General features: G+C 39.1%; 1 long non-coding RNA gene across 1 annotated transcript in view; it reads right to left on the bottom strand.

Annotated features, from left to right (window-relative positions):
• LOC130708198 (uncharacterized) overlaps positions 1–16,443 on the bottom strand; it is a 30,703-nt gene extending 14,260 nt beyond the window's left edge. Inside the window, exons 1-2 of the long non-coding RNA XR_009008287.1 lie at positions 16,379–16,443; positions 12,487–12,614 (exon numbers count right to left, since the gene is read on the bottom strand). This is a non-coding gene — a long non-coding RNA (uncharacterized LOC130708198). The remainder of the gene's footprint in view (positions 1–12,486; positions 12,615–16,378) is intronic.
• Between the last annotated feature and the right edge of the window lie 1,535 nt (positions 16,444–17,978).

The raw sequence follows: 17,978 nt of genomic DNA on the forward strand, positions 1-17,978 counted from the left end.
AAAATGCTATTTAAAATTTATTTTCATTTTCTAATTGTTCCTAGTATATAGAATACAATTGATTTTTGGATATTGATATTGTTTCCAGTAGCTGTGTTTATTAATTCTAATAGATAGTACATTCTTTTAGACTTTTTACATACATACATACATAATCATGTCATCTGCAAATGACAACTTTACTTTTTTCCCTAAAAAAGTATTTTTTACTTTTTGTTATATCTTTTGTTTCTTTTATTTGTCTTGCCTTATAGCATTGACTAGTACCTCCAGTACACTGTAGAATAGAAGTGGTTATAGTGGTCATATTTATCTTAATCCTAACTCAAGAGGCAAATGTTTAAAATTAACCATTAAGTAAAATGCAGTTGTCAATTTTTTTTTTTGAATTTTTATTTATTATTTATTTATTATGTTTATTTTTGGCTGTGTTGGGTCTTCGTTTCTGTGTGAGGGCTTTCTCCAGTTGCGGCAAGTGGGGGCCACTCTTCATCGCGGTGCGCAGGCCTGTCACTATCGCGGCCTCTCCTGTTGCAGAGCAGAGGCTCCAGATGCTCAGGCTCAGTAGTTGTGGCTCACGGGCCCAGCTGCTCCGCGGCATGTGGGATCCTCCCAGACCAGGGCTCGAACCCGTGTCCCCTGCATTGGCAGGCAGACTCGCAACCACTGCGCCACCAGGGAAGCTCTGTCAATTTTTTAAAAAGATATTCTTGCTGAAATAAGACAGTTCCCTTACATTTCCAGTTTGCTAAAAGGTTTGGGTTTTTTGTTTTGTTTTGTTTTGTTTTGCCTTGATCATACTTTTTCTGCATCTATTGAGATAACTATATGTTATTTTCCTTTATTCTGTTAGTGTAATGAGTTACACTGAGTTTTAAATGTTAAGTCAATCTTGCATTTCTGGAATAAACTCCATTTGGTCTTGATGTACTACCCTTTTTATATGTCCTTTATTAGATTTGCTCATATCTTACACAGGACTTTTGCATCTGTGCTCATGACAGATATTTACCTGTAATTTTCTGTTCTTGTAATTATTACACTTAAGCCATCTTTAAATGTTCAGATTAAAAATTTTAAATTTTTAAAATTTAAAAAATTTCCTTTAATGTATGTAGTTTTTCCCAGAAAGACTTATATTTTAAAATAATTTTGAATAAAACAATTTTTGGACAATAAATATTTCAAAAATATATTAAAATAAATATAAATGATTTAATTTTTATCATTTTTACTATTTTTTTCTCTTTCAAAAGTGTCACAATTTGATGATAAATTTTTATGGTCCCCTATTAATAGGCAAAGTTGAGTCTTCCTTGCCCTTAGGCTCTCAGATTTTTTTTTTGCCTGTTGAAGAAATTATTTCCTGTTGAAGCATGACCCTTTGAACCTTTTCCTGAATGCTCAACATCTCCTATCCTTTCCCTGCACTGAGCCTTAGCTCTTGCTATTACCCGCAACTGGAGTACCCTCTGAACTCCAGCAGTCTTTGCCTTTTGGCATTTTCCTCTTCCCTACATTCCAAATTAAATGGTCTCTTCTTCCTACATTCTAAAAATATGAGATTTACTTCTCCTCTGAATAGATAATATTAATAATCACTAGCACATATTACAATCACTACATCAGGTACTATTTATTCTAAGTGCTTTTAATATGTTAACTCATTTAATCTTCCTAACAACCTTATGAGGTAGATATTATTTTTATTAATCTTTTACAGATTAAAACAAAAAACACCCTGAGTTACAGAGAGGTTAAGTAACCTGCCAAAGTTTATGCCATTAATAACTGGAAATCCACGTTTCCAATCTAAGTTGTTTGTTTCCAGACTGTGTCACCACACTGTATCACCTCAGGCAAGAGCTGATAACAATTTTCCATTTATACTGTCACTGATGTAGTTTAGATCCCCTCATCTCTCACAGCTCTTTGTCAAGACCTGGCTAATTGTTATTAGTAGCAGAGGCATCAGGACGTACATTCTACCTCGCACACTACTCCCAAAGTAACCTTCTAAAACACACATCTAAACAGCAACATCCAAAATATAACAAACCAAAATAACCACCAAAACCCCCCTCAATTTCTCATTTATTTGCTTCAGAATGTTTGTTAGCTCTTCACTGCTTTTAAGATAAAGTCCAAAGTCTACCATAGCACCGAGGTCCTTTATATACTACAGTCAAGGCTTCCAGCAACAGCTCTAGCATTCCAACATTGCCCCCGCCCCAGCCTGTATTCTCCAGCCACACCTCTCCATTAGTAGTATTGACCCAAAACAAACAGACTGCAGGACATTTCTCCAGCAAAGATGGGTTTACTCAGGATCAGCAGAGAACTGTCACATAGGGTCTGCAACCATGGTGAGCCACGTGCAAGTTCCCACAGGGCAAGGGAAGAACACTTTTATAGAGGGGAAAAGGAAGTTGGGCAGGCTACAGGAAACAAAGAGTCCAGTGGCTTTTCATTGGCTGAGCCCTTGCCAGCAAAGGAGTCTGTCTTCTTCCTGTTGGGCTCTGCTATTGTCACAGGGCATGAGAGCTCCCCCTTCTAGTCTCGTGACTATTTAATTGAGGTTTCTGGGGGGTTTTGTTTTGTTTTGTTTACAGTAGTTCTTAAACTTACATGCTTACTTATGTCTCCATGTCCTTGTTAGTGTCTCTGCGCATCTGCATGATCCTTCAGCTTTCCTCCCTCCCTCCTTTTTTCCTTCTCTTCCTCCCTGCTTCCCTCCTTACCTATCTCCTTACCTACTTCTACTTCTCTTTCTCTTCTCTCTCTCTCTTCTTCTGTCTACAAACTCCACCTCAAATATCATTTCTTCTTTTGGCAGTGTTCCATAAGCACTCCTTTCATCACCACCCCCAGCATAATTCTTTTATTCACCATTGAGATACCAAAAAGTAGTGAATCTACCTTCATTCCAGCACATATCATACAGTATATTGTGATTTGCATTTATACCTGGTCCCACAACTAGCTAGTGAGTTCTTTGTGGGTAGGGACTATATGTTACCCACCTTTATTCCCAGCACTTAGCACTTTGTACAAGGCACATCGCAGGAACTCAACAAATGTCCTGTGGAATGAATGATTTCTTTATTTATTGGATCACATAATGGGGTTGAACACATTGATGGCTCTCGATAAATATTTTTTGAAGTGAGTAGCCTTGTATCTTCTAGTTCCTTGGAGTTAGCAAATATCTAGTTCTGAGATGCCTATAGGTTTATCAGGGAGGATTGTAAAACCTACCAAAGGACAATCAAGTCCTCCTCATTAGCAAAGCTTCATACTAAGCCACTCTTTATATTGAGATAAATAGAAATCACTCCAGATCACTGAGAATTTCAAATGCATATATACTAAAAAACAGTTTCCTCCTGTTCTATTCTTAGTGTGAAGAAGAGGATGAATAGAGTCTTCAGTTACATAGAAATAATGGACATCCTTCTTTAATTTTTATTCTATGTGGGGTTTTAAATAAAGGATATGAATTTGCTTTGTTTTTAAAAACAATCTATAAAAATTCTTTATTCAACAAATTTATCCTTTATAGCTATAAACGAGAAATATAGGTTTTTATTTTTATAATTAAAAAAACCTTGGCTTCAAAATAAATTAATAAATATATAATTAAGCAATTTATATTATTATATTAAACTTGGGGCAATCTTTGTAGAACGTGTTATTCCCCATCCTTTTCCAAACATTAAAGGGACAAAATACAGACAAGCATTTCTTCTTTGAGTTTCTACATTAAAGGCACTGGGTAATTTACCAAAGCAGTGCAAAAGAAACACCAAATGTGAGAAAATTATTCACTTCAAGGAATTATTAGTAGTGCAAAAGTAACAGCCATACAGAGCAACCCAATTCCCCAGGAAACTTCATAAATAGTAACCTTATTAAGCTGAGGGCATGATAAATTGTGATAGGTGTGCATATTATATAATAAATAAATAAATGATAACTCCAAGGCCAGCCAAGACATGGTAAGTTAATAGCAGATTGGATGGCATTTGGCAGTAGAAAGCTTTTGATGGAGAAAGTTCTGGATTTTTCAGTAAAGAACTACACAGAGCATATGGTTCACTGAAACAGGATAGATTTTTTTTTTAATCAAATGTTTTAACTAATCTGTAAAATCGCTAAAATTTTAAATTTTAAAATTCTAAATTTCTTCACAGATCAACATAACATGAAAATTAGTTAAAAGAAAATCACTGAATTCCAGTGTAAAGTTTAAGCTTGTCTTTAATTTCCATTTGAGTAAAATGCTTTCATACTAACGGAGTCATACAGATTTTTCTAGAACCCCTTATTTGAATAACACTGATCATTATATCATAACTAAGATAACTTTAGAGTATTTTTATTTATTATAAGTAAAGTGAGTGGCTTTTGCGTGGGTTTTTGGCTACCTTGACATATAAAAGTAATTTGGGGAGAAACAGTGATTCAATAAAATTTCAAGAATCAAGAAGTGGTGGTGATTTCTTATTTAGCTTACATTTCTCTTGCCTTCCTTAGAATTTGTACCTCCACATAATTGAAAACCACAGGGCTTCCTGACCATTAAATCCTCAGGGTCAGGCTGGCTTTCCTTGCTTTCATTTCTTCCCTGCTGCACAGGCCCATGGGCTGTAGCCTTCTTCACCATCCTTTTTAACAGTGTTAGCCTCTTCTCTGGTGCTTGCTGGCCTTTTGATAATTCTAGCTACATAATGAGAAGGATATATATAGTCTCTCCAGCTCCTACTTCCTTGCTGTCCTGAAATCAAGCATAGTAGATTGCTTCCCATTTCAGAATTTTACTGTTATTCACTGTGGGATAGAATCTTGATAAAAATGATCAAAGAAAATTACAAAATTTAAAAAAACTTATAACATTTTTGGGAAAGACTTTATTTTTTAAGCAGTTTTAAGTTCGCAGCAAAATTGAGAGGAAGGTACAGAGATTTCTCATGTAACGCCTTCCCTCACCCTTATAACATTTTAATGCCTATTGTTCCCTCACAGTTTCCCCCTATGGCTAGAAGCCCTAGAAACTCTGAGGATTCCTATCTGCTCTTTATGTTGAGAGCAGATTTCATGTGTTCCTAACTTTCCTGTTTCTAGGCCCAAAGGTCCCTTTCTTTGTAAAGGCCTGCCTTCCCTCCATAGGCCTGAAGATGCAAAGTGAAAAGTGTAAGTCAGTGTTCGGGTACCTGTCTCAGCGCCTTCCAGTCTCGACTCCTTCTCCACGGCCTCCTAACTCAAGATAGAGCACATTCCCCTATGATGTTAGCACACCTAGAAGCTTTCTTTGAATAAGCATGATTCCTGGGGGTCATGGGATAATATAAAAATAAATAAGCCCAGGGGCTTCCCTGGTGGCGCAGTGGTTGAGAATCTGCCTGCCCATGCAGGGAACACGGGTTCGAGCCCTGGTCTGGGAAGATCCCATGTGCCTTGGAGCAGCTGGGCCCGTGAGCCACAATTACTGAGCCTGCGCATCTGGAGCCTGTGCTCCGCAACAAGAGAGGCCGCGATAGTGAGAGGCCAGCGCACCGCCATGAAGAGTGGCCCCCGCTTGCCACAACTAGAGAAAGCCTTCACACAGAAACGAAGACCCAACACAGCCATAAATAAATAAATAAACAAATACTAAATAAATAAATAAATAAATAAGCCTGAATGAGTGAAGCTTCAATTTTATTAACCCATAATGCCTACCGTATCATGAGGCAAAGGTTATGGATGTCCTTAGTTTAGCCCAAAAGTACTCATTTCATCAAGGTTTACGTATAAGTCACTGAAACCCCCTCCCTCATTCAACCTTTCAAACTTCTTCCAGTTTTAGTTCCCCCCTCCACCCCACCATAACCACTGGCATCCCATAACAATGGGATGGAATGGAAGCCTTATTTGGAGGCATGATGGAAGGGTGAACTTGGCTGTGAGTTAAGCTTTGGAGGCCAGATCTTTCCTCGTAATTAATATCAGTACACTAAATGAACACCAAAATCCCATATACCATTCATGTCAGTTAGGGGAAAAGTAAACTCAAAATGTTCTAAGATAAAAGAAAGTTACATTACTCTCCTGTTGAATAAATAAGATGATAGCCATAATTATGGCTATTCTACGTATTACTGGCTCTATTATTATTTTTTTTTTTTCAATGTATGTGTGCACCTGTTTCTCCACATCCTTACCAGTGTTCAGTGTTATTGTTTTTTTTTTTTTTTTTTTTTTAATTTTATAGCTACTTTATTTATTTATTTATTTATTTTTGGCTGTGTTGGGTCTTCGGTTCGTGCGAGGGCTTTCTCCGGTTACGGCAAGCGGGGGCCACTCCTCATCGCTGTGCGGGGACCGCTCTTCATCGCGGTGCGCGGGCCTTTCACTATCGCGGCCCCTCCCGTTGCGGGGCACAGGCTCCAGACGCGCAGGCTCAGCAGCTGTGGCTCACGGGCCCAGCCGCTCCGCGGCATGTGGGATCCTCCCAGACCAGGGCTCGAACCCGTGTCCCCTGCACTAGCAGGCAGACCCTCAACCACTGCGTACTGGCTCTATTATTAAACAACTGAAAAGGCAAGTAAGAACACCAAAGCGTCATGGAGGTGGCAACTGCAAGAAGCAGCTCTCCCCCAATACCCTTCATAGGTTTGGGGGGAATAAAAGGAAGAAGTTGGAATTTATTAAAACATGGAAGTTTGAAAGGGGACCCGTGGGCCTGGGCCAGCCCTCTGAGGAGGGGTTGCTGCTCGGCTGGTGGCGGTATCATGAGACTGGTTCTGCAAAGTGTCAGAATAGCCACAGAGTGGGATCAAGGTCAGCTATGGGAAGAAACTGCTATAGGAACTGGAAACAATCGGGTGGGAGCAAGTCCCTTCTCTCTGCTCTGGCCTTGCAGTCTCTGTCCAGCGCCCTCTATTGGCAGACGTTATGAGGAGCCGCTGGCAAAGCAGAAACAGTCTGAGTCCCAGCTTGAGCATCATAGAGCCGACGTAGAAGGGTGGATTTGGAGTTGAGAGGCACAGTATGATAACTGCCATACTGCACACAGATCCTTGTGGGATATATGTAGTGGGTGGGATAGTGGAGGGACCCAAAAAAATGATGACAGAAGGAGAATCAGGTTAGTAAGTATCAGAGGAGGACACAGGAGATTTTTAACAGTTAAGTATTATGGCTAAAGGAAGACCATTGGTTTTACAGTTGAGATTTGGCTAAGAAGGCATTTGCAGAGAGTCATTGAAACAGATGTTAGATTATAATAAAGTGGACACAGTCATGTTGACTACTCTTTCAATAATTTTGGCTGCAAAAGGAAGGAGAGGAAGAGGGAATAAACTAAAAAGATAGCAGGGTTAAGAAAACGTGATTTGGAGGGGGAGGGGGGAAGGAGAACTGATAAGGCATTTCCTTGATAAAGAGGAAATACTTTCTTAAAGATGGAAAAGAATGAGTGAAGTTATAGAAAAAAATATGTGGAAAGGAAGGAAGTAGACACAGCATTTGTAGGATGATTTTAACTAAATCATTAAGGTAATTGATGAGGTGCTTTTCTGAGGATGAATATGGCTGTGCTGGGATGGGGACCTGAGGGAATGAAGATGATTCAGAACACTTCATGTGTGGAATTTAATGGGGGCAGGAAAAGTCCATACCTGAGATTGAAAGAATCTAACAAAATGATTCCTAGAAAATGTCTGAACCAAACCAGGAATAAGAATTATATACACTCTGGGGTGTGCGTGTGGGTGTGTGTGCGTGTGTGTGTGCGTGTGTAAGATTCTAAGCCTCCAATTTCTATAGTCCAGGGTTTTACAGCTGAGGTACTATTGACATTTTGGGCCAGATAATTTTTCGCTGGGGATGGAGGGCTGGCTGTCCTGTGCATTGTGGGGTGTTTAGCTGCATCCTGGCCTCTACTCACTAGATGCCAGTAGCACACCATCTCCTCACCCACATCATGACAATCAAAAGTGTTCCCCAACATTGTCAACTGCCCCTTAGAAGCAAAATTACCCTTGGCTGAGAATCACTGCAGGTTTAAATTTTCTTAGATTTATCTAAAACCATAAACTGAATTCAGTCATTTTCTTTCAAATGACTAAAGGCAATGAAAGATGGTGCTGTATCTGCATTGTTCTGTATCATTTAAGTCAAATGGCATTGTTGGTTAAAGACTAATGCCAAAGAGTATGATTTTAAGAGTATAGACCCAATTCCTGGCTGTACCTACTAGTTCCGTTTTTGTTCAGTCACAGACTTCCCCTTTCACTACCTATGTTGCAAAAAAATGTATTATTTTTCACAAGGAGACTAGGACAAAGTGAATAAATGCATCGGTACAAATCAGTCATTCCTACAGATTAAAAAAAGTATATTTATTAAAGATGGTCATTTACTTCATCTTTCTGTTAATACAGTTCCTCATGTATCTTTTTACACTACACATGTTTACATTACATGTGTCCTCTTTGAAATTCATCTGAAGAATGTAATAATTTATATTTGATATATATGTTTGATAATGTATTATTTGATAATAAGAATGCCTTCTATTTAATTTTTCAAAAGCAGATAACCCTTGAAATAGTTACATTTCCCTCCTCCTTCTTTCACAAGCAAAAACGAGGTAGAGGTAATTAGTATAATCATATGTCACAAATGTTCTCATACACCAAAGGAAGGAAATTATTTACTAGTTCAAAGTTGTTGAGATTAGTTGTCCTTGGACTAAAATAATATTTGTGTATGCTGTCTACCAAATACAGTTGCCTGTATGCTTCCACTTCAAAAATCTTATAATTCTTATTAATGATTTGTTCTGCTAATCTTTAATGATGAACATCATTAGTCAGACGTTATCCTGAACTCATTTTGCATCTTGGATATTAATGTGTATGTATTTGTCTTTCCATTAATTCTGTGGCAAAAGCATGTTTACCATACTATAAATCTTATCAGTCTTTGAACAAAAGTTACTTAAAACCCTGAAACTGTGTTATTTTGTGATTTTGAGTTGCCACTGTACCTGGGTAGTATCTGTTATTTATTTGCTTGTCTCCTGAGGGTACTGGTAATCCTTAATGATTTACATCCCAGGGTTTCCTTAACCAAAACAATTTTGTAAGGAGACTAAAGCGTTTGTTTTTCAAATGAATGGTTATACTAACTAGAAATCATGGCTCTGCTTTACTGGGCTTAAAACAAAGTGTCTCGCATCACTCTAACATCTGGATTTCATTTATTGCTAAGGCAGAATAAAATTGATTTGAAAAGAGTGAAGTGAAATCAGTTTTAATGATAATGATCATTATCTGATTTTTTTTTTTGACTGAGAATTTCCCTCCAAGTCAGGTTCTGTCATGTTTAACTTTGAGTGTGTACCTCATAGGAATAAAAGTTAGAGCAACCCAATCTATTCCTCTTCTGCCTCTGACTTAAAAAACTACTTACCTAATGAAAAATGGAGTAAGAGACAATCTTCCTTGATATTTCTGTGCAATGGCTCTGTTGGATTTCATACACACACACTTGTATACACATGGAATGTGTATATACACAAGTATATATATATATATATATATATATATACACACTTGCTTTAATTGCCTGCACTTGTTAAAACGTTTTATTCCTCCAAAAATATAATACACTTGGTCTAGATTTTACAGCTTTTCAAACTGATTATCTAAATTCGGGTGATTCTTTAATTTTTAAAATGCATTTACAAATGGGTTACATCAGAAACAACGTGTCTGAAGTATCTCACGTGTGCATTAAATTTTCCTATAGTGACAACGTAACATTACATTTTAAAATCGTCAATCTGTGCAAATTTTCATGCCTGTTTATGTATGCCTTTCAAAAAACTTTTCTTACATTTTGTTGAAATTCTATAGCTATCTGGCAGAACAGATGTCTTGCTCAAACATTACCTCAATGTTTTGATTTTTAAAAAACCTACCTTTTAATTAAAGATGTAAAGAAAGATTTTTTTCAAAGACATTTAAAATTCTTTCAGAGAAGAAGTTTTTCACATATGATAGCTCTATTCCCAATAATCCTAAACGTTACTACTATCAGCACTAAAAAGGAAGAAAAAGATAGTAATGGGAAGAATAGAAATATGAAAAGAGATCTGGAAGTTATACTTTAAATGATAGACAAACTTCTCCTGGCAGTTGAAGCTCTTGGAGGCTGGCATAATTACCCAAGTTGGAAAGATGGAAAGTGGAAGGGAATGCTACCCCTAGAGATACTTAAGGCCAGATTTGCCCAAGTCCTGGAAAACAAAATGCAGGAAAATCCCCTGAATATGTTGTCAGGGCAATGGCCTAAGTACCTCCAGATAACTTTCCCTTTTCACCACTGATGGGGTAAGAAGGCTCTGAGTCTGGTTTGCTCTCTCACTGATTCCAGTGTGACCTCAGGCAATTTGCTTCACCTGGCTGCCTCTTTCCCCTCTCCTCAGAGAATTTAGAAAATGACACTTGGTGGGACTTAATGTTTATAACCACTTCAAGATTTCAAAGAGAAAGTTATCAAAGATGGACAAAGTATAGTTCCTTGTCACTCTACATGATGGTAAATGAAAGTTGAAATCTGGAAATAAAGTCCAAACCAGGTTTAATATGTTAGTTTAAGTTTGCATTTACTGTGTTTCAATTTGATTCTATGCAATGTCATTCCATGTGTATTTATTAAGGAGCGACAATTACCTTCGGAAAACTTAAAATCCTGGGCCTGCAGAAATTGGTTCACTGGCCATCTTGGAAGGCAAAGGGGTTCCCCTACTTGAAGGACAGAAAAAGAATCTCCCAAATCCCTATGTGGTTCAGCAATCCTATTATATCCAGAGGTGAAGCTCAGTGGGAAAACTGGGAGACAGTACAGTCGATCCATCGGCAAATATTTCTGAGCATCTTAGTTGGTTGCAGATGCTGTTCTAGATGCTGGGGAATTCAGACTGAAATTCAGTCCCAGTCCTGGATGAAACTATGGATGAAACCATGCTCTCTCAGGGCCTTATTTCACAGTTCTGGTAAAGGATATGATGCTATTTCTACTACTGTACTTCATGGTAAGAGAGTGAATGGGAAAGCATCCTGAGTCAAAAATTGATAGACCACTGCTAATAACAATAATAACAAATACAAAGCGAAAGCCTCCTGTATTCCCGCACAGAGTTGAGCATCAATGTACATCACAGTTCTTCAAAACAGCCTTTTCTTTTCCAAATACAAGGAACCTGAGGCTTAGAAAGCCATGGTAACCAGGGTGGCAGAAGTGGGACAGAAACCCAGGCCTGTCTTGATTCCAAAGAGTTATAAGGAGTAATGAAATCTGGTCAGCCGAACATCTGCTCTCATACTCAGTGGTGGCCCTTTTATTCTCTCTTTGCTCAGTTGTTGCTGCCTGTTCTGCAAATAATTAGCAATTTTGTAGGAAATTCCTCACTTTTGTGGGAAGTCCATTGCACTGACCTACAATGAAAAGCTTTTTCCTTCCAAAAGCTCTCAGCTAAGGCATCTGCGTTGCCATCCAGAAAGGACTATCTTAGAGAGCAAAGGGAGGGGTTAAAGGAAAGATTTATTAAGCAGTTACTATGTGCCAGGCACTTGTTTAAAATTTGTTTGAAAAACAAGTGTTTAAAAACATCTCATTTTGGGACTTCCCTGGCAGTCCAGTGGTTAAGGCTCCACGCTTCCACTGCAGGGAGCATAGGTTCGATCCCTGGGAACTAAGGTCCTGCATGCCATGCGGCATGGAAAAAAAAAATCTCATTTATTTCTCAGAGAAACTTCAAAAGAGGAGAATATCAAGGTTCAGAAAAGATAAACCATGCACCCAAGGCTGTGTAGAAAATAGTGGCAGAGCTGGGGTTTGAATCCACGTCAAGCTCCTGCCTCTCCCCCGACCTGTGCTGCCTCTGAAAAAAGTATACTTACAGTATCTTGCTTGGTCAAATATTTTTATGACTTAAATAAATCAGTGAGGGACTTCCCTGGTGGCGCAGTGGTTAAGAATCCGCCTGCCAAAACAGGGGACACGGGTTCGAGCCCTGGTCTGGGAAGATCCCACATGCCGCGGAGCAACTAAGCCCGTGCGCCACAACTACTGAGCCTGTGCTCTAGAGCCCGCGAACCGCAACTACTGAGCCCGTGCGCCACAACTACTGAAGCCTGCGTGCCTAGAGCCCGTGCTCCGCAACAGGAGAAGACACCTCAATGAGAAGCCCGTGCACTGCAACGAAGAGTAGCCCCCGCTCACCACAACTAGAGAAAGCCCACGTGCAACAACAAAGACCCAACACAACCAAAATAAACAAATAAATAAATAAACAGTGAAAACCACCACTACTGCAACAGCACAGAATAGATCTCTGCTCAAATATCACTTCCTCAAGACAAAAAGCTTCCCCTGAAATAGCCAACCTCCCTACCCTACCCCTACAGCTTTATTTTTCTTCGTTGCACTTACCACCTTCTGATGAAGCACAGGGTTATTTGTCTTTATCGTCTGTCCTTCTTACTGGAACATGAGTGTCTAGAGGGTATGCATCTCATCTGACTTGTTAATTTCCATATCCATCATGCCTAGAACAGTGCCTGAAATAAATAATAAACATTTATTAAATAAATGCATTAAAGCAGGTTTTTAAAGGCAGGGTAGATAGCAAACCTGCAACAGGTTGACAGCACAATGTGGTTTAGTCTCGAAAAGATCACCTTGGTGCAACAAATGCAGTGATTTGAATTAAATTTTTTTTTCATAGGTTAAAAGTGATTCCCAACTTAAGAAATCACTACTCGTTATCTAAAATTTGGCTTCAATATAAGGCTTCACTCAAGAACCCCATCAGCATTATTTATTTTATTAGGCATTTTTAATAGTACTTTGTAGATATTTTGTCATTGTAAAAGGAAATGTATCTACTTTAAATATTATTACCTTCCAGAAGCCTAAGGGCAAAGCAGACATTTTAATTTATCTTGCGAAGCTATGAAGTTAGAGAGAGGGTGGAAAGATTGATGAAAAATGAAAAGATCAGAAGAGAGACAACTAAATTACAAAAATAAAAAAGTGTTAGTTTTATCTATGAAAAAACCCCCCACAAATTACCTGATAACTACTACAAACATCTCAAAATTCAGATAAATAACAATATTTTTATTAACTGTTTGATACACCTGTTTTTCCCTACATTATTTAGTTGAATTCTCTTTGATTTCCTCAAAGACAAAGTTATATGACAATAACTTTGTAATATTTTTTTCCATTAACCTCTAGCATAGTTAATTAATACTAGTTTTTATTATAGATAATTGGCTTGCACACCACATGGTTTATTATTGATAATTGACTTGCACTGTAACATGGTTGCAGGTTTGTGCCCAGAAACATAGGAATTCTGATAAATTCTATTTTTCATGGTAGCCAAAAAAAGCATGGTGCATTTATAATTATATGTGCTGCATCATCTAGCATGTTCCTGAAAGGGGAAAGCTTCACATTTGACTAGGCATCAATAAGAAACTAATTCTTCACTGGCAATTTTTATATTTAGCTACTGAATAAGTTTCCACAGACTACTCTGTGGTGCTGTACATGTCAACCTATGTTTCTCCTTTACTACCAAATACTTACAGTGTCAGCACCCTAAAATGGGTTGGTATTATGGTAAGACCTCTGACCCTGCCCTTCAGTGTTTCCACACCAGGCATATGGGCACAACACATGGGGGCAGTGTGCCTGAGAGCTGTTCATTCCTGTGCTGGCGCAGCTGGCAATAACTTGACATGAATGCGACTGAGAACCACATAAATATATTCCACCAAAACCAAGCTGAACAAATCCCCAACTCATCTTCCCTTTAGCTGGATTTCAATAATGCTCCACCACCACTTGGAGGGGAAGTCGGAGTGAAAAAAGACAACAATCTTAACCAAATTCAGTTCAAGTATTTTACTTTGGCAAATTTTACAAAGGCATGTGAACATGTGAACACATTGCTGGTGTTCCTTCCGGGGCCTTGGAAGGGAGGGTCCTGAGCTTCTGCTTCATTAACTTCATGACAGATTCTCCTGTAATGGGTTCACATCTACTACACTTCCTAACCTCCATCTCTTTTTTTGCACTGACAAGGCGTATTTTTGCTCTTCCTCCCACTCTTCCTGCCTTTCAAATAACTGTCTCCTTATCATTTGTGTCTCAGCTCAGATAAGCTTTTTCTGATCTCCTATGTGTATCACTCCAATCACTCTGCCATGTTACCCTGTTCCTCTCTCTTTTTAGCTCTCATTTCTCTCTGAAGCTATTTTGTTTACTTATTTATTGTCTGGCTTCTCCAGTAAAATATGGGCTCCAAGAGAGCAGGAATTTTGCCTGGAATGCTTACAGCTACACCACCTGAACCTAGAATGAGCATCTGGCACTCATTCATTCAAATGACTTTTGAATGAATGAATGAACTATATGCTTAAAAGTGCATAAATTAGCTTAAGAATATAATTAGCTCAAGAATATAATTTTACCATTTTAATCAAGTTACTCCAACTCTAGTCCCCCATTTCACTGTGCTGGCTGAAAGCCAATGTCAGGTATGGTTAGGGCCCCTTCCTCCCTGGGGTTTGCAAAGGTGTTAGAATTCAACAGAGGAGCAGGTCATCAGTCATTGCCCTCACTGGTCACTGAACTGTCCATGGTCTTGGCCAGCAGTCAGGTCCTAACTGCAGCTTCTGTGACATGCATGTGGCTGAGGAAGGTTGACAGGGATTGGGAGCCCTGCTTTTGGTGTTTGGCCTCCCTCTAAAGACCCTGCAGTCATTTCCCCCGAGGCCTTGCCATTCTTACCCTGACAGCAGCATGGTGGTCTACCGACCACTAGTCCCTCCTAGTCAGAACTAACCCCCTCCCTTGCTTTTCTCAAAGGCACTGCTCTGGGACACCTTGCAAAATCAGTTCATGGCGTTTCGACCTTACAAAACTGAGAATCACGGCTACCACCTTCTGTTTCTGCTCAGAAAAATCCTTGAGTTAAGGAAATTGTAAGGGTCTGACTACTTTCTTGGAATAGGAAGAAAGTGGGAAATCTGAAGAACAAACAAAATTATCAAAATCTCAAAAGTGATCCTGTCACCTCCATTTTATATATTCTTGTATATTGGAAAGGAAACTAACAGGCAGTTTGGCTGACTGTATGCTGTGGCTCTCTGTTATGGGCTAAATTTTATTCCCCCCAAATTCATGCATTGGAGTCCTACACACCAGTATCTCAGAATGTGACTGTATTTGGAGATAGGGGCTTTAAAGGTAATTCGGCCTAATGAGATCATTGGGGTGGTCTTCATCCAATGCTTGGCATCCTTATAAGAAGGGGAGATTAGGATACAGACAGGTACAGAGAGAAGGCCATGTAAAGGCACTTGGAGAAGACAGCCATCTACAAGTCAAGGGGGCAGGCCTCAGAAGGCTCTGCTGACACCTTGATCTCAGACTTCTAGCCTCCAAAGTTGTGGGAAAATAAATCTCTGTTCTTGAAGCCATCCAGTGTGTGGTACTTTGTAATGGAGGCCTAGCAAACTGATATACTCCCTGATGCTGTAAGGTTGGGCAAGGCAGCCACTCTGGGGTTTGTGTAAAAGTAGGAGTTGTTAGTGCGCATTCTTTAGCTCTGCAAGCCTCCGTGATGGAACTTTAAATCACCAGCAGTAGCAACAGTGCTGGTTTCTCCCCAAACCCCATTCAGCCTCAAAGCAAGAGTGGGCATGTAGATGCGCAGGGAAAATGCTTTCAGCAGGGCCTGGGGGTGTCTTCTTTCACAGGGCTCCTTATCGCCTTCACTGGAATGCCGCAGAGCCCAACACCACCTGCTCGCATGGCATTTCACTCATGTGCATTCCAGGAAACAACACAAATACTCGAGTGGCAGCAGGCCCTAGCGGGGTCAGCAGATGATGAATTAGTGATTCTCCAATAGTCAGAGTTGCATAACTGTTAAATATGAGTTCGCAAATATTTATCCATCGTATCGATTATCTGTATATTTATTTTTTAACACAGAATAAAGTTCTGATATCTGTAACTAATTCCAACCAGCATGTTGCCTCTTGTTGTCTTTGTCTGGGATATTCATTTCTTCTCGTATACACAATCTTATGTCTAATTGTTGTCAGTCATTTTTTGCAGGGAGAAAAATAAGACAATAACAAAATGCATTGTTTCGAAGCTCCAAATTTTAACACTGATTTTGGAGGCTATAATTTAGTGACAGTTCCAAATTATGATTGTACCTATGGAAAAATGGTTTTGTTTGTTTAAAAATATAGAAGCTATCAGGTAAATCTCATCTTTGATAATTCATTGACATTACCTTATATTTTTCCTTAAAAATTATCTTTACTTTTTCTGATGTTTCAGATAATCCAGTACTATCTGAAATGCAAAAAAATGAAATATTTATTAGCAAAAACATAAAGTAGCAAAATGATATAGTCAGCAGACATCATGAGTCATAGCATTGTATTTCATTCCTTGACATTAGAGACAAATGCCCTCCAGTGTTTCGGAAAAATCAGATGCCTAAAACTATTTTTTCTAATATGTTGATTTAACTCCCTCTTCATTGTCCTAAAATACACACACACATGCACACACAGGCACATACACACACACACACCACTTTTATAAAGTATGCTTTCTGAAAATGAAACTTTTAATATGTATTTATCCTACAAGGACTTTAATCCATGTGGTTTCATTTGGTGATTCATTCAAATTTAACTCACATAAATATATTAGCTAATGTTGCAAGAGGCCTGCTACATTTTTTTGAAGTCCTTTTAATAAGCACCAAGTTTTGGTGGCCCAAAAGGGAAGAAAACTTAAGCTTCGTTTAAATGCTGAAATCATGGTGCATTTTTTCAGTTTTGGTCATTCTAAATTTCACATAATTTTACAATAATGTTGTGAGATAATAAAAAATACATATTAGTCTTTGCTTCCAGTTCCTGACACAGAGCTCCTAAAACCCTTGTGATCTCCTAAGTGATAAGAACACTAGGAGCAACTCTTGTTCTAATATTGGTCTTTGACCTCTGTTCCTCCACAGAGCTCCTAAAACCCTTGTAATTTCCTGGGTGATAGGAGTGCCTTTGTTCTAATGAGGTGACTCTGGGTGAGCTCCTGGATGGGCTCCTGAATGAAAGCTGGTCACCAGAAAGACCAAGCCATGATTAGAAGCTTGGAATTTTCAGCCACGCCCCACATTCTCCTGAGAAGGGAGAAGAGCTGAAAATGGAGTTAATGATTGATCACGTCTATGTGATGAACCCTCCATAAAATTCCAAAAGGATGGGGCTCGGAGAGCTTCTGGGTTGGTGAACACATAGAGGTGCTGGGAGAGTTCTGCCCTTGGACAGGCCATGAGGGCCCCATACCCCTTCCCCTTCCCACACACCTTCTCTTCCCTACTCATCTCTTCCCTCTGAATGTTCATCTGTATTCTTTATCACATCCTTTAATAAATTGGTAAATGTTAAGTAAGCACTTCCCTGAGTTCTGTGAGCTGCTCTGGCAAATTAATCCACCCAAGGAGGGTAGTCTTTGGAACCTCTGATCTATAGTCAGTTGGTCAAAAGCACAAGTGATACCCTAGGATTGCAGCGGGTGTCTGCAGGGCGTGTGAGTGGGGGTGGGAGGCAGTCTTGTGGGACTGAGCCCTTATCTCCTGGTAGATAGTGTCAGGATTTAGCTGAATTCTTGGACACCCTGCTGGCATCCTGAGATTTTCTTGGTGGTGCTGTGGGGTGGTCCCCCTCCCCACAGACCCACATTGGAATTGTGATCAGGAACCAAAAGAAATGTTTCTTCTTTTTGCTGTGATGCTTTATTTTTCTCCAAAATTTAATATATTACTATGTTATTCATACAGAAGAATAACATCTAGGTTTTTGAATAATTAGAAAGAGCTC

Source organism: Balaenoptera acutorostrata, chromosome 5 (genome assembly GCF_949987535.1).
Source record: "Balaenoptera acutorostrata chromosome 5, mBalAcu1.1, whole genome shotgun sequence".
NCBI classification, from domain to species: Eukaryota; Metazoa; Chordata; class Mammalia; order Artiodactyla; family Balaenopteridae; genus Balaenoptera; species Balaenoptera acutorostrata.